Source organism: Melanerpes formicivorus, unplaced genomic scaffold (assembly GCF_026170545.1).
Source record: "Melanerpes formicivorus ecotype bairdi unplaced genomic scaffold, bMelFor1.0.p_v2 SCAF_3, whole genome shotgun sequence".
Taxonomy (NCBI): Eukaryota; Metazoa; Chordata; class Aves; order Piciformes; family Picidae; genus Melanerpes; species Melanerpes formicivorus.
The window spans coordinates 40,605,502-40,630,487 of NW_027142355.1; positions in this window are offsets into that span (position 1 = coordinate 40,605,502).

Below are 24,986 nucleotides of genomic sequence, written 5' to 3' on the forward strand. Positions count from 1 at the left end.
ACGGTCACAGTAAAAGTGAAGGCACGGTGAATGGAGCAGACCTAAACCATGCAGTTCTCCTGCCCCGTTTTGGGTGCCTCCGGGTAGCGCTTGGGGTGCCATGCTTGCTGGCTGGAACACCTTGGCATCTTTGATTAAAACAGCAGAGAACTTGCTCTTCTGAAGCGGGTACGTTGGTTAAACGACAAGGGGGAGGGTGGAAACAACGACAAACCAACCCCCTCCCATTAGCAGTAGATAAGAGGCTCTGCTAGTTACTGTATCTTGGCTCCCGAGGCGCAGACCGACTCCCCGCTTGCGTTACTTAGTTGTAACCTTCCAACAATGCATCTTCACCGTCTGTTTTTCTTCCTTAGAAGATGTACAAATATCTCGAACCATCCTCAGGTAGTAATCTGGAAAGCAGATTTTACCTGCCCTCCTGGGATTTCACATACACTTCCATTAAAACGTGTCTCACTGCACAATGAAGTTGTGTGAATACTTTGAATTCAAAATTTAACGTTTCTTAAGTATCTTGTGTAGCTCACTGTGTAATATGGGACTGCTACTGTGCCATTACAGTTTTTAACTGGCACCCAAATGTCTTAGATCCCATCAGTGATTCCATGTGTTTTTAATGCTTCCATTAATCCTAGAACACAAACCCCATTCTCCTTTAGCTTTTTGTTGCAGCATCTACCTGGCAGCCCTTTGGAAAAGCTCTCCTCTTCTGCTTAAAAAATGAAAGCATTGGAATCCCTCTATATTACCTGTGCTAAACATCCCACTGTTAACTTGCTGTGCTGCAGGCTCCTCATAGTTTATGATTATCCTTCCCCGGATTTTGGATGCATTCTGAGTTGCTCCTTCATACCTGATGCAATTGATGGTCAGAGGCAGTTTTTAAAAGACTTCCTAAAATGATTGTTCTTTCCATCTGTTAGTGCAAACAGTGCACAAGGCTCTGTTAGTAACAAACATTGTGACCCTATTGTCCGATTCATAGACCTTCAGATCTATGTTCCTAACCTTTTTGTCTGTGGAGGTTTCTCCCTAAATCTCGTGTTCTTTGGCTTGTTTAGCCCCGGAGCTTTAGAAGTTGCTTCCTTCTCCGGGCAAGCTTCTCTTGAGCTCCTGCTTAAAGGTTTTTTCCCCCTCTGTAATTGTAACAAACCGACTGGGTGTCAGTATTTCCTGCCTGCTTGACACTCGATCTCTGAAAAGTGCTTAAGAAACACCTTTCACTCGGGGTCTAAATGCTGTGGTATTCAGTTCTTATCTGGCCTCTGAGTTGTTGGGAGCTGCTCTATTTGTACCCCATCTAAGAGTGGTACACGCAGAAGCTTTACCCGAGTTCTGATCAGATGGCAAGTACTGTCCCTCACAAAGAATAGGCACTTTTACATTGTCGTTCCTAGTAACCGTGTGGACGCTCACTGTAAACAAAGAAAGATGCCTATGGGTGAGGTGAGTACTATTTAGCAGGTACTTTGCAGTGTTACAGACTGCTGAGATGAGAATGAAACTGCTTGGAGAGAGGCGGCGAAATGGTCAGTGAACCCAAGTTTGACGTTTGCAGACGCCGGCAGGCAGGCATGGCCGCGAGGGTACAGAAGCAGAAAGGCTCAGGCACTCAGGGAATTTTGCAGGTTTAAGTGACTTAAACTGCTCTGTCCTTCCCGGGTCACACTTTTTTCCCCATTCCTTTTTTTTCACACTGTTTAGCTCAGTTTCCTTCGACTCCTATCTTTGTTTTTTCCTGTGCCATGCTTCTCATCCCATCATACAGTCACTACTGGCTTTTATTTCCACACCCCCCCCCCCTCCTGGTTGTCTCATTCTCTTGTTCCACATAAAACCATCATATTTGTGTTGTTGTCGTTGGTTGTGGTTGGTTGGTTTGGTTTAGGTTCATTTGTTTTATACTCCATTGCTCTGCCCTGTAGACTTCTGAAGCATACTCCTTACAAAGCTCTGTAGTATTTACTTTGTTTCTGCAATGCCTGCCACACAGAGGACTCCCATTCTTGGTTGTGTTTCAAAGACAAGCATACAAGTGACTAAGAAGAGGATATTGCAAAACCCAGTTTAAAGGAGTTTAGTTAAAACTGAAGTGTTAGAAGGCGTTTTCTTGAGGTCTTTTATGAGGATCGTGGTAGAAATGCAACGATCTTCCTGATGCCACAATTAAAGCAAGCAGCAAGGAATCTCTTCTTTAGGTTAAATCAACCCTGTCTAGTCTAAACTGTAGTCAAGGGCATATAACCAAGGAGATACAGTTATTTATGAAGCAAAGAGCAGTGTTATGTGACCAGTCTATAAAATAGCCAATGTAGTTCCATGGAAGGAGGAGAAAGAAGCAGAGGTTCAACCTGCGGTCATCTGGAACATTGGGGACCACGACCACCTGAGACCACCTTCAGGACCCCTGACTATGACAAGTGCACACACAAGGAGGAGGGGCTTTATGTGAAATTATTCCTGGAAATCGTTTGTGTGTTCTAGGGAAGCTAATGAATATGTAACATTCTGATCTATAACATCAGCAGCTTAAAGCAAGTTAGTTCTGCGTGATAGGTGGAGCGATCACCCGTGCATCGGGTGCTGTAACAAAGGATGCCTGTTTCTTGATGGTACATTGGCATTAAGAAATGTATTCCTGGTGTTCAGTAACATTACCTACATGCTATTTCATAAATACAAAAGCAGAGGTTCTACAGTCAGTGGTGAAGACTTAGAAAGAAGTGGTTCCGAAGAAGTGTAACTGGCCAGCTGAAATTCCTCCTAGTGTGAAGGCTGTGACTTAGCTGCAACTGAAAAAAAATAAAGCATGTCAATTCATAAATTCCAGGAAGAAAATGAAAAGTGCATCAACTCAAAAGTAAAAGGAAGACACCCTTGATAAATGCAAAGTGTGGATTAACTGGTACAATGGAAGCTGGCTGGGGAGTCCCTGGGGTTTATAGCAGCCCACACGCACTGTTTTAAAAGGTTCCAAGAGCAGTCAAGGCTTGGAAGCTTACCAATGACTAAATAATTGCTTGTCCACAGAAGCAGCCCTTTGTCCAGTTGTGGGCACTAACCTGGGTTCAAACTGTGCAACCATGTCTAGTTCTGGGCCCCTCAGTTTAAGCAGGACATTGAGACTTTGAATGTGTCCAGAGAAGGGCAATGAGGCTGGGGAGAGGCCCCAAGCACAAGCCCTGTGAGGAGAGGCTGAGGGAGCTGGGGTTGCTTAGCCTGGAGAAGAGGAGGCTCAGGAGAGACCTTATTGCTATCTACAACTACCTGAAGGGAGGTTGTAGCCAGGTGGGGGTTGGTCTCTTCTCCCAGGCAACCAGCACCAGAACAAGAGGACACAGTCTCAAGCTGCACCAGGGGAGGTTTAGGGTCGAGGTGAGGAGAAAGTTCTTCACATAGAGAGTGATTTGCCATTGGAATGTGCTGCCTGGGGAGGTGGTGGAGTCAGAATCCCTGGAGGTGTTCAAGAGGGGATTTGACGTGGCACTTGGTGCCATGGTCTAGTAGTCATGAGGTGTTGGGTGACAGGTTGTGCTTGATGATCTTTGAGGTCTCTTCCAACCTTATTGATGCTATGATTCTATGAAATATCCATGTGTGATCACAAAAGTTTATAACAATGAAGCTCAGATGACCAAGGAAGCAAAGTCAAAATAATTGTCTGTTTCATGAAGAAGAGCAAAGATTTGGGGAGTGGTGATTTGTTCTCCAATGTGGAGATTCTTGTGGATTGAAGTAACAGACTTCATAGCCAGGGAAAGTAGAAATTGACGTAAGGAACTGTGTAAGAGCAATTAAATATTGTTACAGGGTCCCAAGGAAAAATCCCTAAGGAGTCATCACAGGACTTTTAATTACAGATTGCTGGCAAAGAGCTTTGCATTTCATATAATTTCTTGAGGTTTTGTCCAGCATTATCCTTCTGTTGTGTTTGGTTAAGGTGTACTTTGAGCAATTTCAAGGTACTGTGAGCATCCAGGGTTACTCCTCCAGGCCAACCTGGTTGCGAAGCAGAAGGAGAGGTGTGACAGCATTCTAACTGTCAGAAGCAAAATTCTTAGGCAAATGTTACAATGAATGAACTTGCACCACAACCTATCTACTTCTGTTCCAGAAAGGAGCTACTGATTAAGAAATGCCTGTGCATGTACAGCGTTTTCATACAAAAGAAGAATTTTCTAGGGAGGACTCCTGTGTGATTAGAATAAACCTTTATTTAGAATAACCTTTATTTAGAATAAACCAAACCAGGTTGGAAGAGACCTTCAAGATCATCGCATCCAACCCATCAACCAATCCAACCCACCCAAACAGACAGGAGCTCTATTGCAGCTTTTTCTTCCTACTGGCTTCTGTTTTTCTGTTAATTTCCTGCTAGTACTCTGTGTTCTCTGAGTCAGCAACCTGTGTGGCTTATTTACATGAGCATTCTCACAGTGACATTCACAGTGCTGCTCAAATGGATATACATTATCAGTCTCATGTAGAAAGGATAGGCAGTGTTTTCCCTAGTTTGGTACAGCACCCAGCACACTGGGATCCAGACAGAAGTGTTTGTGTCTGCATAATAAACACACATAACAGTATTCACACAAGGGATAGAATAGTAATTAATAATAATAATAATAATGAACAACAAACCAGGTTGGAAGAGACCTTCAAGATCATCGTGTCCAACCCATCAACCAATCCAACCCACCTAAACAACTAACCCATGGCACCAAGCACCCCATCAAGTCTCCTCCTGAACACCTCCAGTGATGGTGACTCCACCACCTCCCCAGGCAGCCCGTTCCAATGGGCAATCACCCTCTCTGTGTAGAACTTCTTCCTAACATCCAGCCTGAACCTCCCCTGGTGCAGCCTGAGACTGTGTCCTCTTGTTCTGGCTGCCTGGGAGAAGAGACCAACCTCTGCCTGGCTACAACCTCCCTTCAGGTAGTTGTAGAGAGCAATAAGGTCTCCCCTGAGCCTCCTCTCCTCCAGGCTAAGCAGCCCCAGCTCCCTCAGCCTCTCCTCACAGGGCTGTGTTCCAAACCCCTCACCAACTTCATTGCCCTTCTCTGGACTCGTTCCAGCAAGTCAACCTCCTTCCTAAACTGAGGGGCCCAGAACTGGACACAGGACTCAAGGTGTGGCCTAAGCAGTGCAGTGTACAGGGGCACAATGACCTCCCTGCTCCTGCTGGCCACACTGTTCCTGATGCAGGCCAGGATGCCACTGGCCCTCCTGGCTGCCTGGGCACACTGCAGGCTCATGTTCAGCCTACCATTGACCAGTACCCCCAGGTCCCTCTCTACCTGGCTGCTCTCAGCCACTCTGACCCCAGCCTGTAGCTCTGCACAGAGTTATTGTGGCCAATGTGCAGAACCTGGTACTTGGATGAATAAAGTAGAGTAGAGTAGAGTAGAGTAGAGTAGAGTAGAGTAGAGTAGAGTAGAATAGAATAGAATAGAATAGAATAGAATAGAATAGAATAGAATAGAATAGAATAGAATAGAATAGAATAGAATAGAATAGACCAATTAAGCATTTGATTCTTTTTTTAAACAAACCAACCCTAACACTGATCTTGGCAGGAGGTTTTTTAGGCCCTAGCACTGCATTAGTTTATGTGCTGCTTCTTGGAAGTAAAAACTAAACCAAAAATTAGGTTTTGGTCACAACTTGGTTAGTCTTGCAATTCTGTGCTGTCATCTTGTTAAAACTTAGTACGAGTAGACGGGGCTCAAGAAGCAAAGTACTTTTGAAAAGACCTTGCAGTCCCTTATGGCAACTCTGACGCCTATCAGTTTGTAGAGCTGGCCCGAGACTCGCCCCCCACAATGAAAGGTATTTGCATCTTCGTAGTCAGGTGTAAGCCAGAGAGGATTCACATGCTCTTGTAATTTATAATCATTTTGCAGTGTGAGACACCAAAGTGCAGTGCATGAAAATCCTTTCTGCTGGCCTCAGGGGCTGGATTTTCACATCAGCATCAGGCAATACTGATGCTTACAACCCGTAAATCCATGCAGTTCTCTTGCAATCCAAACACCCATTAGAACAGCTTCAGAAGCCTTCCCTTTCGTTATTACAGCAGCCTAACATCAGACTACCTCCAGCAAGAACCCCTCTGGGGCAAATCAGCACTACCAGATAGAGATTGCATCTGATCAGTCTCTGGCAGGTAGGAGCTGGCTCAAGTCTCCTGGTGAGCAGAAAGCAAGAGAAGGGTTGTTTGGGGGGTGCCTGCATTCCAGCCAGCCTTAGCTGCCAGCTGTCCCACTGGGTCCCTGTGCCAGCTGGCAGAAGCAAACACAGCCCCATGACTTGCATGTGCACTGCAGACTCAGGGAACCATAACCTGCTCTTAGCAGAGTTTGGCACGGGAGAAATTCTGACCTGGGAAGGGTTTGAACTAAGTAATCAAAAAGTAATCAAAAGGGTAGGCAGATACAGTCTTGGTGAGGCAGGAAAATCTCCCCAGGGAGTTTGTTTGGGAAACATTTAGGCTGGCTCCATTTAAAACACCAACTCCATGTGCTGGAGAAATATGGATTCATTCCAAAGCTACAAGTTGAGCTCTTTGTTCGGCCAGGTTAAATCAAGCTTCTGGTTTGTAGCTACACTAGAGCTGCATGAAGCATTCTACAAAATGCTCAATAGCCTCTTATTCCAGCAGCAAAAATAATCATCACAGATAACCATGTGAGAGAAGAAGAAAGTCACCCACAGACAGGGGTTTGCATCCAACTCTGTCTTCAGACTGAGTGCTGAAAATGAAGATGGTAATTCTGTCTCAGTAGGGGGTAGGAAACATTGAAAGAGGAACTGGAAGACAAACCCAGCTTTGGCCTCCCAAGACACATTTGATTTAAACTGAAAAGGTCACTGCCCACATGATTGCATCACCCACTCTGCCACGTCCATTGAGTGCATGAGGCTTTGACAGCTCATCTGTTTTGTACCAAGGATGAGCCATTTCAGGTGTAGTTTGCTGGGGAAAAAACAACCTCTAAGAAGTCAAATACAGATAGCATGCTGAAATACAAAAAAACAGGGGGGGGAATTGTTGGGTTTGGGTTTTTTGAAGTACTGTTGTTTTTAATTAAGGTAGATAAATATTCTCTCCACTGTTTGCCCATTTTATTGTTCCAGAAGTTTAGCTTTTATAATTGCTTCACCTGTCAGCTCTCATTCTCTGTGACTGAAGCACTCATGGTGCTTAAGAAGAGGTTCATTTGTAAAAGTGGTAGTTCAGGAAGGAATTTTACAGGGTCACTTAGTAGGTTCCTAGGCATTTCCTCGTTCTGGATCTGGTGCTCGTGTGGTTGGACATCGCTGCCTGGAAGGTTCCTAGCAATAAATTTAAGTGTAAATGTGTCTGTTGTTTTGTGTAAGGACTCCTTAAGCTACCCCATGGGAGGCTTGATGATTATAAGTGTTCCTCACTCTGTGACAGTACAGGCATTAGCACCTACATTTGTGTTGGCAAGTAACAAGCTCGGTGTTGATCCAGGGCTAGAGGGTCCTTACGGTTTTTCATCTCTCCATTGTCTCCATTTTGTTTTGTTTATCAAGTGTTAAAAGCCTGAGCACATCAAAATAACTATAAAAAGTCTTTGTCCTCTTGCCTGTTTGTAAACAAAATGGTAAAAACTTGAAGGACTATCTCCCAGCAGGGAATTGAATTTGCTAAAGTGTCACTACCCATCTTTTAATTAGCCCCTCAGAACAGCACATTGTCTCTTGGTCCTCAGTGAGAAAGGACATGAACAGAAAGGGAACGGAGTTTTTCCTCACATAACAAAGTGAAATGACTCCTAAATAGCAGCAAGCACAACTAGAAAGCCAGGGGAGGCACATGAGAGATCTCTTAGAAAAGCTGCATTTCAAAATACCAGCGGACTTAGAAATGTGAAAGTTGATGAAAACAATGAGACAGGAAGAGCATTCTTAGAAAAGGATTCGTGTTTGCATTGAAATCACCTCTAGCACAAGCACATCCAAGCATTCTCTACCAATGCAGCTCAGAAATGGGGCAAGTTTCTTACAGTGCTCTGTAAGATGTGTTAAGTTCAGTTGTTAATCTTGATTCCTTATTTATTTGCATACAGTTAGGCCAGAAAACCTCTCTCCCATATTTGCAAATCTTAAATAAGAATAAATAAATATTAGTTCTGCTAAAACCCAGGTGTCCTAAACACAGCTGTTTGCTCCAGTCTGGAAGACATTGGAGAATGTAGGAGAATTCCCCTTTTGTATCGTTCTCTTGGAGGGAACCAGCACAACTGTCATTCCTGCTTTCTCCTGACAGGAGTCTCCCTGCTATAGAATAGAATAGAACAGAACAGAACAGAACAGAATAGAATAGAATAGACCAGGTTGGAAGAGACCTTCAAGATCATCGCATCCAACCTATCATCCAACACCACCTAATCAACTAACCCATGGCACCAGGCACCCCATCAAGTCTCCTCCTGAACACCTCCAATGATGGTGACTCCACCACCTCTCTGGGCAGCCCATTCCAATAGGCAATCACTCTCTCTGTGTAGAACTTCTTCCTAACATCCAACCTAAACCTCCCCTGGTGCAGCCTGAGACTGTGTCCTCTTGTTCTGCTGCTGGCTGCCTGGGAGAAGAGACCAACCTCTGCCTGTCTACAACCTCCCTTCAGGTAGTTGTAGAGAGCAATAAGGTCACCCCTGAGTCTCCTCCTCTCCAGGCTAAGCAACCCCAGCTCCCTCAGTCTCTTCTCATAGGGATTGTGTTCCAAACCCCTCCCCAGCTTTGTTGCCCTTCTCTGGACTCGTTCCAGCAAGTCAATCTCCTTCCTAAACTGAAGGGCCCAGAACTGGACACAGGACTCAAGGTGCAGCCTAACCAGTGCAGTGTACAGGGGCAGAATGACCTCCCTGCTCCTGCTGGCCACACTGTTCCTGATGCAGGCCAGGATGCCATTGGCCCTCCTGGCTGCCTGGGCACACTGCAGGCTCATGTTCAGCCTACCATCAACCAGTACCCCCAGGTCCCTCTCTGCCTGGGCACTCTCCAGCCACTCTGACCCCAGCCTGTAGCACTGCATGGGGTTGCTGTGGCCAATGTGAAAGGGGAATCTTTGGTACAGTAACATATCTCAGCAACCCAAAAGTGCTTACAGCAGTCTTCTGCTCAGTCTTAGATGCAAAATAGGTCAAGACTGTCAGTATTCCTTGTACTCTGACTGTAGGTAAATTCTGCTCTGCCAGACTTCTAGCAGAAGATGACTTTGCACCGAGTACAGATCTCTGTAGCAGTAACAGTATTAATTTGAGAATTCCTAATGACTTGAGCTGTTTTTCACAAGTAAGCTTTTCCTCACTTTCCAGACAGATGCCTTCGTTTTGGCTGCACCTCTCTAAGCCTGTAGGAAGCCATCAGGTTTATTAACATTTTTGGTATTTATAGAATGTTTTTTTCTTTGTGAATATCAAGAGTGGAGAAATAAAGTGTCTGGTTCTACCCACAGTGAGACTGTGGGCACATTGCAAGAGCCTAGCTGTAGAGAAGCATTATTGCTGCCTTTCAGTGTCCAGATGGCCAGAATGCTTGTGTGGGATTATTTCTTTTTTATTCCTGTTGTTGTTGATTTCCATCATCTCTGCTGGAAGTGCAAGAGTTGTTATTCTAAGCCTATAGTCATTGTTAGAAAAATGAAATTCCATCTGCTATTGACTGAAGGAAGCTGAGGGAAAATCAAAAGAAAACTCTATTCACTAGGCAGTGTTTGTTGTCAGTTCTGAGCCAAAAAAACTCAAGCCACTGTGCACAAAGACCTCTGGATAGCTGGTGGCTCAGCCCAGTGGATAACGAGGCAGAGGCACATTTTGTTATGAATTTCATTTGTTTGCATGATTTTTATTGTCTTGCAATTCCTCATCCCAAAACTTCCGAAGGTTTTTGTAAAGTGGCAGCAAGCTTCCCATTACAAATATTTTACATATTCATTTGGGTAAAGTCACACTAAATCAAGAGTAGGCTTCTCAATACCTCAACATATTTCAGCTGTCCTGGACAAACTTCCAGAAGCCTCAAATTCTTTGCAATCAGCTCAGCAGAAGCGTTGAACTGCTGGCATTTTTCATTAAATATGATCCTGCTTTCGTGGTGCTGGCTGCATATTTGGGTAGACTCACAAAAGTCTGGGAAGGGAGGATGGCAATGATTCCTTGAAGCATTCCATGCCCCTGTGGCTATCTTTGACTATGGCACTTTTATTGTGTGCAACACAGCTAGGCCTGTTCCCAGCCCTGCTTTCCCTTGGCCAGCCCTTTCCTAACTTCCTTTGGTTACAACTGTCTGCAACCCTATATCAAAATTCTGTGTCGAATCTCTTTCTGGTGCTTGGCTTTTTCCACACTGCATGCATTTTGTAAAGACTCCTGATCTTCAGTTGCTTAATGACACCACTGCTAAATTATGTAGTTGTATTTTGGGTACAAGTTCTACATCACTGAAGTCCACTAGAGAGGGCTAAGGGATGTTTTCACCCAAAGGTGCTCAGTTTCAGTCTCACACCCCAAGTAAGTGCCTATTTCCCAGACCTTGTGACCTCCTCCTCCTCCTCCTGTATTTCCAAGAGCTCTAAAGCTTTAACATAGTTAACAGTCTAACAGCCTATTTTCTTCTTCTACTCTTTCATCTTCTGCATCATCATTTCTGGCTACCAACTCATCTTTGCCTAGCAAGATAGATTCCTGATGAACCCAAGCTCGCAGGACAGGTGTTTACTTCTGTGTTCTTGGCATAGGCAGGTGTTAATGGAAGGCCAGAGGAACATGTGTGATCCTGAACTTCCTCAAGAAGCATACTTCACCCCAGCTGGCTTCCTCAAAAGCAGTTTAGATTATGGAGCACATACAAATATTGACCAGTTGGAGGGGTCCACACATAATATGATGCAGCTTGCTGTTCTTTATACCTGGTTCACGTGGAATAAATGGAGACCTCTCTGGTAGTATGAAGTGATTCTGTCTTCTGCTTTGCTCAGCAAGGGTCCTTTTGCTCCACTTCATGCCACAGAGATTCCCCCTAGTTATAAACCTAGTTCATGTGGGGATAAACAGGTCTGTGAAAAAGACTGATGTCCCTCGCTTGAGGTTGTCTGAACCAGGCATTTCTACCATGGTTAGACTCTGTCTTTTATTAGTGTAAATAAGATTAATGCTCTCAAGAATTAACAGTCTGGGCCTCTCCCTGAGCTCTATGTGTATGATCCCTTGTCAACTCTAGGTTTTCATAGACTGTGTAATTTAGTTAGTGGAGGCCAGAGACTGACGTGGCACCAAGTGTGAGAGACTAATAAGTTTGTCTCTCTTGGTGTACTCAACACAGATAAAATCACTTGCTGTTTGCCCAGACAATATCTATTGGGCAGAGCTACTAAGGACTCTTGGAAGGTGCAAAGATAACATTGCTCACTGGGCCACAGCTGGCCTACAACAATGACCCAGCCATTCACGCCTTCAGGGCAAGAAAATCTCCACCCATCAAGTACCTTGGGCAGGGTGACCACCTGTTTCCTGATGTGTAAGGAATGTGGGGGGATTGTCTGAATGGAGACGAGGGAGATGGAGATTTCCCCCCCCCCCCTCCAAAATCTTGCCCAAACACACAGCAATACACAGAAAGATTTCCAGGGAAACGACCTAAGGATTATTTCCTGACCCTGGAATTCCTGAGGGACAATATTTGAATACATACCTAAGGACTAAAAACTGTATAAAAGACTGGAGCAACTACTGGTTTGTAGAGAGAAACAGAGGAGAAAAACGGGGAGAAAAACAGAGATGAAGGAAAACACAGGAGACGGAGCATGCCGCTGAGAAGGGAAAGCCGGGACAATGCTGCTCCGGAGAAAAGAGGCTGCCTGGAGGACCACAGCTCTTCTCCAGCCAAAGCCTCAGCACCCTTTCTCTACAGACCCAGGCTGCCCAGAGGAGCCTCAGCACCGTTCCTGTACCAACCCAACATTTCCCCAGAGGACCACAGCTCTTCTCCAGCAAAAGCCTCAGCACCGTTTCTCTACAGACCCAACATCTCCTGCAGCACCTTTCCTCCACAGACTCAAACTGTCTTGGGGGGGATGAGGGGTGTGGTAATATAATTCCTTTCCTCTTCTCTCTCTCTTCTCTCTCTCCCTCTCTCTTTTCTCCCTCTCCCCTTCTTATGTCCACTTTATTTATGTAATAAATAGTCTAGCTGTTGATACTTTGGCCTCGTTTGTGCTTCTAATTTCACAACACAGGAATGTTCTAAAAGAACTTGAGTCTCTTTCCCTCTCCAGACCGAGACACCAAGCCATGGTCTAGTCATGAGGTCTGTGGTGACAGGTTGGACTCCATGATCCTTGAGGTCTCTTCCAACCTTGGTGATACTGTGATACTGTGTGTGATACCTCAGTTACTCTAAAGCAGACACCTTATGGCTGGTCAGCTCCATAGCTTTCTAGACACTGCTAGGTAATATTGATCATATCTCCATTTGGTTGTAATGCAACCTTATCAACAAAGTGCATGTATAATCAATCACCTGTACATTGACACCTAGATTTATGACTTCATCTCAAAACTGAACCCTGCCCCTGGTCTCTCTGTTACAACCCTTCATAGCATGTTTCAAGATAAGTATCTCAAATTTGACACAGTGAAAGCCATCATTTTTACACCTCATTTTTGGCAGAAAGGAATTTACAGCTTGCTGTAGAGCCTCTTCCTTGCCAGATCAGGTTTGCCTGATCTATTTGAAAAGCAGATACTTTCTCTGTCTCCCCATAGAGATTCCACTATAGAGGTTCTATGCCTGCAAACACTATCAACATCCACAAATACTGGGGTTTTGTCTTGTTTGATTTAGATGTTTCACAAAGCAATGGAACATTCTACAGCAAGGGGTACTAGAAGCCAGAAAGTGATACGTACCATCTACAATGGTAGTTCTGGTTTGGGGTCTTCTGAAAAATATGTAGCCTTGCCTGTTTTGGGGGACTTTCAACAGACTGTTTCCAGTCTGCCTTCAGATTCAGAGTGTTTGTGTGCTATTGATCACAACTGCAAAAAGCCACAATTGCAAAGAGCCATTCAGCTTTCAACATGCAATAAAACTCAAAGGCTGTTTCGTCTTCTCATTGTGGTGATTCAAAATGCCACGCAGCCCAGAGGAAAGGAGTAGAGATGAGAGTGAGACAAGTTCAAACACACTGTCAGTTATATAAGTAATTGTTTCTGATGTATATTACCTTTGATTTTTAATGTCTTTTTTTTCCCCCCTCAGAAATCATGAGTATTTTTCCCTTAAGATTTGTACTAGTATTTTGATAGGTTATAGAAGAAGCTGCTGAACAAATTGATAAATAGGGAAGGTGAATTGCTGAGCTTCAGGAACAGCTAAGAAATAGACGTGGGATTAGTGCTGAGGAAAACCTTTTGCAAAGATGCAACAGCAAGAGTAAATAACTTAAAAGAGGCTAACAAGCTTTAAAAAACATCCAGGTGCTAAGCTTTTTACAAATGAATATTTGTTTGTCATCATTTAACTTTGCTCTTCAGAAGCAGCACTATGTATTTAGTAAAGTGGTTACCTCTCAGTCTTAAATCTAAGCTTCTGCAGGGCAATCAATATTTTATCTATTGTCCAAGAGGATCAGGTTTTCCTGAGAGTAACCTACTTAATCTATCAATAGGAGCAGTCCCACAGCCAGAATCAAACCAAATACTTTTTTAGACTTGCTTCTTACTAGGTTAGAGAGGCAAAATTAAAGAAGTTTATGGAGGGGAAAAAAAACTCCACAAAGTCACTGAAACAATTGGTGAAAGATTTGGGAGTCTGAGGAGTCCACAGATAATGTTTCTTCTGGAGCACATGTAGGATCTTGGTAACCATAGGTATCAATGCATGATCTCTTCATTGATGTAGTCTGCTTCTGATTTATGCAGAGATGGATTATACAGGCTTCTGGACAATTTGTGCTGTAGCTGTGGAAAGGTCACGCTTATGAGGTATGTTACATCTAAAAGCAATGTGTTTTGGTACACAGGGGTCATGTTGTGTGTGATTTCATGGTATCATAGTATCGTAGTAGCAGTCAGGGTTGGAAGGGACCACAAGGATCATCTAGTTCCAACCCCCCTGCCATGGGCAGGGACACCCCACACTACAGCAGGCTGGCCAGAGCCTCATCCAGCCTGCTCTTAAACACCTCAGGGACGGGGCCTCAACCACCTCCCTGGACAACCCATTCCAGGGCTTCACCACACTCATGGGGAAGAACTTCCTCCTCACCTGCAGCCTGAATCTCCCCACCTCCAGCTTCATTCCATTCCCCCTAGTCCTATCACTACCTGAGACCCTGAGCAGTCCCTCCCCAGCCTTCTTGTAGCCCCCTTCAGATACTGGAAGGCCACAATGAGGTCACCTCGGAGCCTTCTTTTCTGCAGACTGAGCAGCCCCAACTCCTTCAGTCTGTCCTCATAGCAGAGCAGCTCCAGCCCTCTGCTCATCCTCATGGCCCTTCTCTGGACACCTTCCAGCACCTCCATATCCCTCAGCCCTGTGCCAGGACATGCTGTGTAATGATCAGTTTTGATGATGAGTGAAGAAACCTGGAGCTGGAAGGGAGAAGGGTTTTGTTTGGGCTGCTGTTTTAAAGTGGTTAGTATTATCCAGTAGAATCACAGAATCAACCAGGTTGGAGAGGACCTCAGAGATCATCAAGTCCAACCTGTTACCAATACCTAACATCTCCTGGCAACTAAACCATAGCTTCAAGTGCTGCATCCAATTATATTTTAATTTACAATTACATTTTATTGCATTTTATTTTTTGTATTATATTTTCAATTTTGTTTCTTTTAGTTTAATTTAATTTAATTTAATTTAATTTAATTTATTTTTATTTTATTTTATTTTATTTTATTTTATTTTATATTTAATTTTATTTTGTATTGTTTATTTTATTTACTTTTATTCTTTTATTTTCTCTTGTTTTATTATTTTATTTCATTTTATTTCATTTCCTTTTGTTGTTTATTTTATTTCATTTCTTTTTGTTGTTTATTTAATTTAATTTCATTTTATCATATCCCATTTTATTTCATTTCATTCCATTCCATTCCATTCCAATTGTGGGTTTTTTTTTTGCATACCCTGTGTTTGGCTGCTCTGTATTCAGAGTTGCATTCAGTCTTGAGCCAAAGAACCAAGGAAGGTTATTCCCTCATCACCCTTGGCAGTTCACTTCAAAACTTTGTCCTTTTCTCTCAAAAATATGTACTAATTATTTTTTACCTTGCCATACATCTATGCCAGGACATAAGTGTTCAAGTCCATGGGACCCGACGGGATACACCCACGGGTGCTGAGAGAACTGGCAGATGAGGTTGCTGAACCCCTCTCTATTATATTTGAAAAGTCCTGGCAGTCTGGTGAAGTCCCCACAGACTGGAAAAGGGGAAACATTGCCCCCATCTTCAAAAAGGGCAAGAAGGAGGAACCAGGGAACTACAGGCCAGTCAGTCTCACCTCTGTGCCTGGAAAGATCATGGAGCAGATCCTCCTGGAGTCACTACTCGCTCAAAAGAATAGTGAAGAGGTGATTGGGAACAGTCAGCATGGCTTTGCCAAGGGCAAATCCTGCCTGACCAACCTGGTGGCCTTCTATGAGCAGGTGACAAAATTAATAGCTGAGGGGCGAGCAGCTGATGTCGTTTACCTGGACCTGAGCAAAGCCTTTGACACTGTTCCACACCACATCCTGGGCTCCAGGCTGGTGACACATGGGTTTGATGGGTGGACCACTAGATGGATAAGGAACTGGCTTGATGGCCGCACCCAAAGAGTGGCTGTCAATGGCTCCATGTCCCAGTGGAGGCCAGTGACAAGCAGAGTCCCTCAGGGATCAGTCCTGGGACCTGTCTTATTCAACATCTTTGTGGGGGACATGGACAGTGGCATTGAGTGCACCCTCAGCAAGTTTGCTGATGACACCAAGCTGTGTGGTGCAGCAGACACGCTGGAGGGAAGGGATCCATCCAGAGGGACCTTGACAGGCTGGAGAGGTGGGCACAGGCCAACCTCATGAAGTTCAATAAGAGCAAGTGCAGGGTCCTGCATCTGGGTCGAGGCAATCCCAGGCACAAATCCAGGCTGGGCAGGGACTGGCTGGAAAGTAGCCCTGAAGAGAGAGCCTTGGGGGTGCTGGTGGACAAAAAGCTCAACAGGAGCTCTCAGTGTGCACTTGCAGCCCGCAAAGCCAATCAGATCCTGGGCTGCATCAGGAGAAGTGTGGCCAGGAGGTCGAGGGAGGTGATCCTCCCCCTCTACTCAGCCCTGGTGAGACCCCACCTGGAGTACTGTGTCCAGTTCTGGAGCCCCTATTACAAGAGGGATCTGGAGGTGCTGGAAGGTGTCCAGAGAAGGGCCACGAGGATGATCAGAGGGCTGGAGCACCTCTCCTATGAGGACAGACTGAAGGAGTTGGGGCTGTTCAGTCTGCAGAAGAGAAGGCTCCCAGGTGACCTAATTGTCGCCTTCCAGTATCTGAAGGGGGCTACAGGAAGGCTGGGGAAGGACTTCTCAGGATCTCAGGTAGTGATAGGACTAGGGGGAATGGAATGAAGCTGGAGGTGGGGAGATTCAGGCTGGATGTGAGGAGGAGGTTCTTCACCATGAGAGTGGTGAGACCCTGGAATGTGTTGTCCAGGGAGGTGGTCGAGGCCCCGTCCCTGGGGGTGTTTAAGAGCAGGCTGGATGAGGCTCTGTCCAGCCTGCTGTAGTGTGGGGTGTCCCTGCCCATGGCAGGGGGGTTGGAACTAGATGATCCCTGTGGTCCCTTCCAACCCTGAATGAAACTATGAAACTATGAAACTATAATTATATTGCACAGGACCACAGAGTACATGAAGTTGGAAGAGACCTCCATGTGGCAATGCCAGCGAGGAGCAGTGTGAGTAATCTGGCAGTGCAGGCCTAGAGCCTGACATGGTGGCAGGCCATGTTCAGCATAAATGCAGAGTCAGCTAGCAGTGGAGCAAAACAGTGCTGTGCCTGCAGCATGTAACTAAAACAAGACACTGGTAGCTATAAAGATGGACAGTTATCTTGGGACAACAGGACATGCACCTGCATCAACAACCTCGTTGTGTCTTTAGTAGTTGGACCAATAATCTGTAATAGTGCAATGTGTGGTCACTCCTAGGGAACCAATGGAGCTCTGCCAACAGGGCAGTCCAAGCTTATATAAGCTGTAGCAGTTGCCTTGCTACGCACTTCTGCCTTTCCAGTCTTCTGTTTCTTCTACACTTTACAGTGCTATACTTGCACTACAGGCCTGCTCCATAGGCCTGCACCTCAGGCCTGCACCACTGGCCTGCAACACTGGAACAATAAAGGAACTATTAATACTCGATCACATTGGTCAGCCGTATTGATTCCTATCTCCGTCGCCCCATTACCTCCAAGCTCATCCAGTCCAACTCTCACCTCAGCACTGAAGGCTCAACACTTAACCATGTCCCTAAGCATCAGGTCATTATACACCCTCAGGGACAGAGACTCTAGCACTGCCTTGGGCAGACCATTCCAATATCTCAGGTCCCTTCCAGTGCAGAAATATTTCCTATCATCCAGCCTGAACCTCCCCTGGTGCAGCTTTCCTGATGGGCAGGAAAACAGCTCCCAAACACCCCACCCCCACCCCCCAGCTTGAGATCAAGATTTTGCTGAGGTGAGAGCTATGTCATTGCCTTAGCAGAAGCTGTGGGGGTTTGTTTGTTTGTTGAACTTAATATTGGCCTATCAAAATCATACTTGGGTTTGTCAATAAATTCTTGAACATCCAAGAGTAGAGGAACATCCTGGAGCTGGCCAGATTAAGTCTCTAGCACTCACTGCATGTCAATAATTCCTATCTGAATATTATTTTCATCTCCATTCTTTCTCAACAACACTGCTTTCACACTCTGGCCCTTTACCACCACACCTGCCCCATTTTGCCCCATTGGAGTCTCCTCCCACCCCAGGTGTGGCCACTTTGCCTCCCCACCCATTCCCCTTTTTATTCCCCACCAGGACAGGCAGCAGCCCTAAGCTGAGCCCATTTGGGCTGAGGATCCTCCTCTCATCACTGGTGAGTACCTATGGTGCACACTGGGTGTTGGTGGTGGTGACAACAAAGGCCGGGGGGCCTGGTGGCCCCCCGGCTAGTTAGGGCCATGATTGATGACTTCTCCAATACCCTCCATGGGTGCTGGCTGGGCTTCCTTACTGAGGCTGAGCTCCTCTGAGTGGTATCTTGGCAGGTTGAGGGTCTTGCTCCCAACTCTGGGATGGGTGCAGAAATGGTGGTGGTGCAGGAGCTGTTTAGGCAGGGTGGAAGTGGATGATCCTTGGGGTCCATTCTGACCTGACAATTCAATGATTCTATGATGTCTAAGTCCTCTGGGCAGCCTCCAGCATGTGGTGTCTTGTATTTCTTCTGGCTTAACTCCTGAGAGTCAGTCTTAGTTTCAAGTCTAGGAGAGGAACAACTCCTCCTGCATCAGCTGAGAAATGCTCCCACCTTACAGAGTCCTCACTTTTGACCACCATTGCAAGGGAGCTGGTTTGGCAAGCTCCCCAGGCTGCCTCCCTGTGGCCTCTGGATCATTAATCCTGATACCTCATGGCACATGTTAAGATCTAGACAAACCAAAATGGTGTTGACCACATGGAAGCTGCAGGAGCACGTTGTCCCATGGAGAACTTTCTGTCCACTAGGACTCCAAGGTCTTTCTCCTTGGAGCTGCTTTCCAGCAGGGCAGCCCCTAACCTGTGCTGGAGCCTGTAAGTATATGAAGTACTTTTTCAATGTGGTAAAGCCCAGAGGACAGACTGCCACCACCAGCAGCCTATGTGCCTGGTAGGTGTTCATAATGGTAAACTTGTACTCAAGGCATACCAGGCATATTTTTGCTAGGAAATCTTAAGGGGGTTAAAAAGAAACCCAAACCAAGCAACCAAAGAAAAAGACAGTGAGAAAATTAATTATTTGATTTTTTTAGAGCAGGATTTTAACAGCATGCAGTGAGAAAGTCTCACTGAATGGGGAAAAAGCAAAGCATAACAAGACTGTCTGCCTTGTGTGCTGAATGAAGTGGGACTGTGGCAGTTTTAGGCTATTCCTTTAAAATTTAAGCTGCAGATTTCAAGCAGAAAAGTAGAAAAATGTAAATAATTCCCTGTTGGGTATAAAAAAGAAAACAACAGATTATTCTAAACAGATTCATTGGGCAGTTGTTCCATAACATCTTACACATTTCACTTCCATCCCCATTCCTCCTCTTTTCTCCTGTGGTCTTGGCTGTTCTGCTTTTCTGGGGAGAACATAATCACTTCTGTCTGGCTTTGAGAAAAGATAAGCATGCTAACATTGCTTCTTTAAATAGGATAGAATAAACCAGGTTGGAAGAGACCTTCAAGATCATCGCATCCAACCCACCTAAACAACTAAACCGTGGCACCAAGCACCCCACCAAGTCTCCTGCTGAACACCTCCAATGATTGTGACTCCACCACCTCCCTGGGCAGCCCATTCCAATGGGCAATCACTCTCTCTGTGAAGAACTTCTTCCTAACATCCAACCTAAACCTCCCCTGGTGCAGCCTGAGACTGTGTCCTCTTGTTCTGGTACTGGCTGCATATTCCTTCCAGCTCCTCTTTCCTTCTATTACAAGAGGGGGGAGGAGGTTTAGGGGGGAGTGTCTGCTGCTTCTCTGGGAACACAGCGAAGGAGGGCACAGGGGGGTTTCTATGCTATTTTCTAGTCATAAATACCTATAGAATATTGTAACTACTGTATGTCTTGTACATATTCATTGCATTCCATTGCAGAGGGTATTTTTTGCTTTGTAAATACAGCTTCCATTTGCTTCCAACTGAGTTAGTCATGCTAAGTTAATGTGAATGGGAAACTCCAACCCACCACATTACAGGGGCCCTATTGGAAATAGATCTAAAACTGCTGTCAGATACAAGGGAAACTCCAAAATGATTCCTGCTAGAAACACAGGATATCCACAGTAACTGTTCCTCTGCTGTACAACAGCTGTTTAATGCAAGGCAGTGGGAGATGCAGGGATGAACATGCTTTAGTCAGTAGTGCTTGCTGGTTTATAGATACACAGCACACCATGTAGATAAACTGGTATAGACAGGTCCTTTCAGCTGAGGGTAAGCCCTCTAACTGTCAAGAAGTATAGAATAGAATTAACCAGGTTGGACAAGACCTTTTGAGATCATTGAATCCAACCTATCATCCAACAGTATCTAATCAACTAAACCATGGCAACAAGCACCCCATCCAGTCTCTTCCTAAACACCTCCAGTGATGGTGACTCCACCACCTCCCTGGGCAGCACATCCCAAGGGTCAATCACTCTCTCTGTGAAGAACTTCTTCCTAACATCCAGCCTGAACCTCCCGTGCTGTTTCTTCACCATATTGTTCCTGCCATCCAAGAGGAACTGTCTTCAATTCTGTTTTATAGTGAGATCCTTTACATTTGTCTTGTTTTTGAGGCCGAACGACGTTTCATATTGCATACATTCATGCTCCTCTCTTTCATTTTTTTTTTTAGGGCTTTTTATGCTGTGTTTACAGAGAGAATAATGTTTATTCTTAATTGTGTAGCTAAGGCTGCTTTGTTATAGTGAAACAGTCATTACTTTACACCTAGAAATAATAGTGAGTCCATGATGTAGGCAGCCCAAGATTTATAGGGTCCTTAAATGCTCATTTTCTTGCTTTTAAGTATTGGGCTTTTCTAAATGAGGCGATACATAACTGTTGTTCACACAGATGTAAGGAGAGGGATCTGGACCAGTGCTTTGCACTTTAGTATAGGTTCTTTTTAATGTACATTTCACCTGACTGCAAAGATCTCCATGGGCTTGAAAGATGTGTATCTGTGCTGTTAACTTGCTTTGTGATATGCCTGCAGACATCTCAGCAAATGTAAATGCATTGCACGATGTACAACCTCCCTGAATTTGTTGTATAATGGGTAATGCCTTTTCAGCTTTGGCCAGTTTTTAAGAGGTCATAGTATCACAGTAGATTAAGGGTTGGAAGGGACTTCAAGAGATCATCAGGTCCAACCCCCCTGCCAAAGGAGGATACTTAGGGTAGTCCACACAGGAATGCATTCAGGTGGGTTTTGAAAGTCTCCAAGTCTCTTACTTACAGAAGGGGGGGAAATAAAATCTCCTTTATGGGATCTCAATTCATCCTTTTTTAATGTATGTATGTATTTACTTAATTAGTTGTGTTGCCTAAATAAATTGATTTTATATTGGAAATATTTTGTATGTATTTATTTTAGTTATACATTGGAAATATTATTTACAGATTTCTGAAGTGCAGAAAATGTTTTAAAGCAGTCTTGTTTCTACTTGGGAAACTAGTTCCTCTAAGCATCATTCTCAAGGTAGTAGTGGTGTGATGCTTTAGCCCACATGCACCAACAATAAAGAGTAGCTAACCCAGTCAGAGGAGCGAATGAATGCTGTTGTTTTACAAGCAAAGCTACACTCTACAATGGAATGTAATTAGTATGTACAAAATATACAGTATTTACAATATTATACAAGATTTTACAGGAAATAACACAAATACAGAAATCCCCCTCATAGAAGGACCCCACCTTTGGTTCCCCCCAAACATCTCTCCCCCTCCTTCCCTTTCCCCTAGTAGTTAATTAGGTGAAAAAAGACAAAGAGAGAGAAAAGGATATTAAGGGAGATTTGTTAGCTCAAAGCAGTTGTTAAAAAGTTAGTTCTCTTATCAGTTTCAGTCTGGGGTCAGCTGCATGCTTTTTGGCCAAGAAAGGAAAAGTCAGAGTGAAGCTGGAGTGAGTGAGAGAAAGAATGTGAGTGATAATTTGCTATGGTACATCTCACATCCCACCAATGAAATTCGTTTAGCATTAATCTTTGTTTTCCTTTTTCACCCAAACATTCAGCCAGAGAATTCTGCCACTGTCTCTTCTTAGAGGTACAGCCTAAACTGTCACAAAGGCACAGTCCAATTTTCTAGTGAGATATAAAGTGATATCAATGTATTGATACAGGACAGAAGAGATTAATAAAGGAAGAGGGGATTGTAATATACTTTAACCTTAGAAATACAGGAAATTTTAGAACAACATGCTGGTTGTTCAGGGTTTTCTTTGATCTCTCTCTGTGTGCTTGGGACATACACCCATATCATCCCTGTAATAGTTCCCCCAGATGTTAAATAACAGGAAAAGCATCCACTGTGGAACTGGGACTGCTTTGTCCTTTTTTGTCTTTTATTGCTTTTTTTTTTAAGTCTGTCTCTTCAGCAATAATGTAGATGACACCAAGCTGGGGGCAGGTGTTGATCTGTTAGAGGCTAGGAGAGCTCTGCAGAGGGACCTTCACAGGCTGGGCAGATGGGCAGAGTCCAAGGGCAGGAGATTGAACACATCTAAATGCCAGGTTCTACACATTGGCCATAGCAACCCCATGCAGTGCTACAGGCTGGGGTCAGAGTGGCTGGAGAGCAGCCAGGCAGAGAGGGACCTGGGGGTACTGGTTGATAGTCAGGTGAGCATGAGTCAGCACTGTGGCCAGGTGGCCAAGAAGGCCAATGGCATCCTGACCTGTATCAGGAAGAGTGTGGCCAGCAGGAGCAGGGAGGTCATTGTGCCCCTGTACTCAGCACTGGTTAGGCCACACCTTGAGTCCTGTGTCCAGTTCTGGGCCCCTCAGTTTAAGAAGGAGGTTGACTTGCTGGAACGAGTCCAGAGAAGGGCAGCAAAGCTGGGGAGGGGTTTGGAGCACAATCCCTATGAGGAGAGCCTGAAGGAGCTGGGGTTGCTTAGCCTGGAGGAGGCTCAGGAGAGACCTTATTGCTCTCTGCAACTACCTGAAGGGAGGTTGTAGCCAGGTGGGGGTTGGTCTCTTCTCCCAGGCAAGCAGCACCAGAACAAGAGGACACAGTCTCAAGCTGTGCCAGGGGAGGTTTAGGCTGGAGGTGAGGAAGAAGTTCTTCACAGAAAGAGAGATTGGCCATTGGAATGTGCTGCCCAGGGAGGTGGTGGAGTCACCATCACTGGAGGTGTTTAGGAGGAGACTGGATGGGGTGCTTGGTGCCATGGTTTAGTTGATCAGATGGGGTTGGGTGATAGGTTGAACTTGATGACCTCGAAGTTTTTTTCCAACCTGGTTAATTCTGTTCTGTTCTAATCTATTCTAAAGAAATAATGTTGTCCTTGAATGGTTGCACTTAACAGAGACCAGTTTTACACACATTTAGGGACAAATCTTATCTCAAACTGATGAAAGACTGTGTTTCCTCATAAACCCAGTATTCATTGTTCTAAAGGCACACCATTTACAGTAGGGAATCTTGCCAGGGTCACACAGGACTCCTTTCAATGAAGTTGCTGATAAAAAGATGGTGAAAAAAGAAAAAAATCTTCTTGATATCACTGAGCTGAATCAAGTCTCCCACTGCCTGAGAAAGAATTCATAACAGTTTTGTTGAAGTGTCATGTATTGTCTTCAAATGTAGCTGAGAGGTGAAGTTTTAGGAAGATTTAATTGCGACGGGGTCGGGGCAAAATCGAAAGCATTAACAAAGTGTTTCTAAATTGATGGGAAAGGGGAAAAAAGATGATCAGCATTTCTTTGTGCTAGTTGTGCAATGACTCATAGTGGGGACTCAAAGGTAGCAAAAGCACCGTCCTTTATCTTCCTAACCACTATGGTAATTTTCTGTTTGTGCTCCTTTCAGGTTGAGGAGACAAGGAGCTTAAAACAGGGCTTCAGGAAGGAGTTTCCTACCTGATGCAGGGGTTACACATTACTGGTGTTTGCCTTCTGTAACACTAGTTTTCCCCAGAGTCTCTTCAGCCAAGTAATGATTTAGCCTAGTGTTGCTTGATGTAGAACATTAGCTAGCAGGCTGGAATGTTGTCCTTCTGTTGAAAAATCCCAACACAACACAGTACAAAATGTTCATCATAAAAGAATGACTCAAGATAATTCATCCTGATCTTTCTCTCATATAATTCTCTTCTGGGAGCTTATTGCAAGAAGGTATTTGACAATTTGTCTGTCTGCAGCTAACCTTACAAGTCTCATTGAGTAAGACAGGCTGTAGTTTTATAAACACTTAAGACTGGGACCACTGCCTACTGGAGACTAGTGGCTGGTAGTCCTACTAATCAGTTCAATCTTTTTTTCCTCTGTGTTGGCAGGTGTTGTCTGCAGCTGAGGTTATTGAACCAGTTGGGATTAATGCTGTTACATTTCTTTGCCAGGGTGGTTCTAGTCAGATGAGTTCCCAGATCAGGTTCACCACCAGGCTGCAGAAACAATTGTGCAAACAATTCCTTGTGAGACAAGGGATATCAGCACAAAGACCAGAACACAGCTCTACATTGAAGCTCTTTTTGTTTAGTAGCAGCCCTGGTTAGTTGCTATAGGCCTTTATGAACCCTCAAATTACAGCTGGCAGAGTTAGCAGAGGCTATGAGAGAATTCCTTTGCTCGGTTTAGCAAAGATCACCACATGGCTCTCGGGGTGAGCAGCAAACCCTTTTTGGGTTGGATAGGTCATGCTTGTTCTGTACACTGATCAGTGTTCTGCAGCAGTGAAGGCATCTCATGGATCTTTGTGTGTCATCCACACAGGCTTATCCAAAATGAATGTGTCCACGTCGTCATACATGAGAGCAAGAACCGTAACCGCTTTCTGTGTTGGGAAATAGATATAGTGTGAAGAACTGCCCCTGAAGAAGTGCCATGAGCTTTGCAAAAGCTTATGAACATGAGCCAGCAGTGTGCCCAGGTGGCCAAGAAGGCCAATGGCATCCTGGCCTGCAGCAGAAATAGTGTGGCCAGCAGGAGCAGGGAAGTCATTGTGCCCCTGTGCTCAGCACTGGTTAGGCCACATC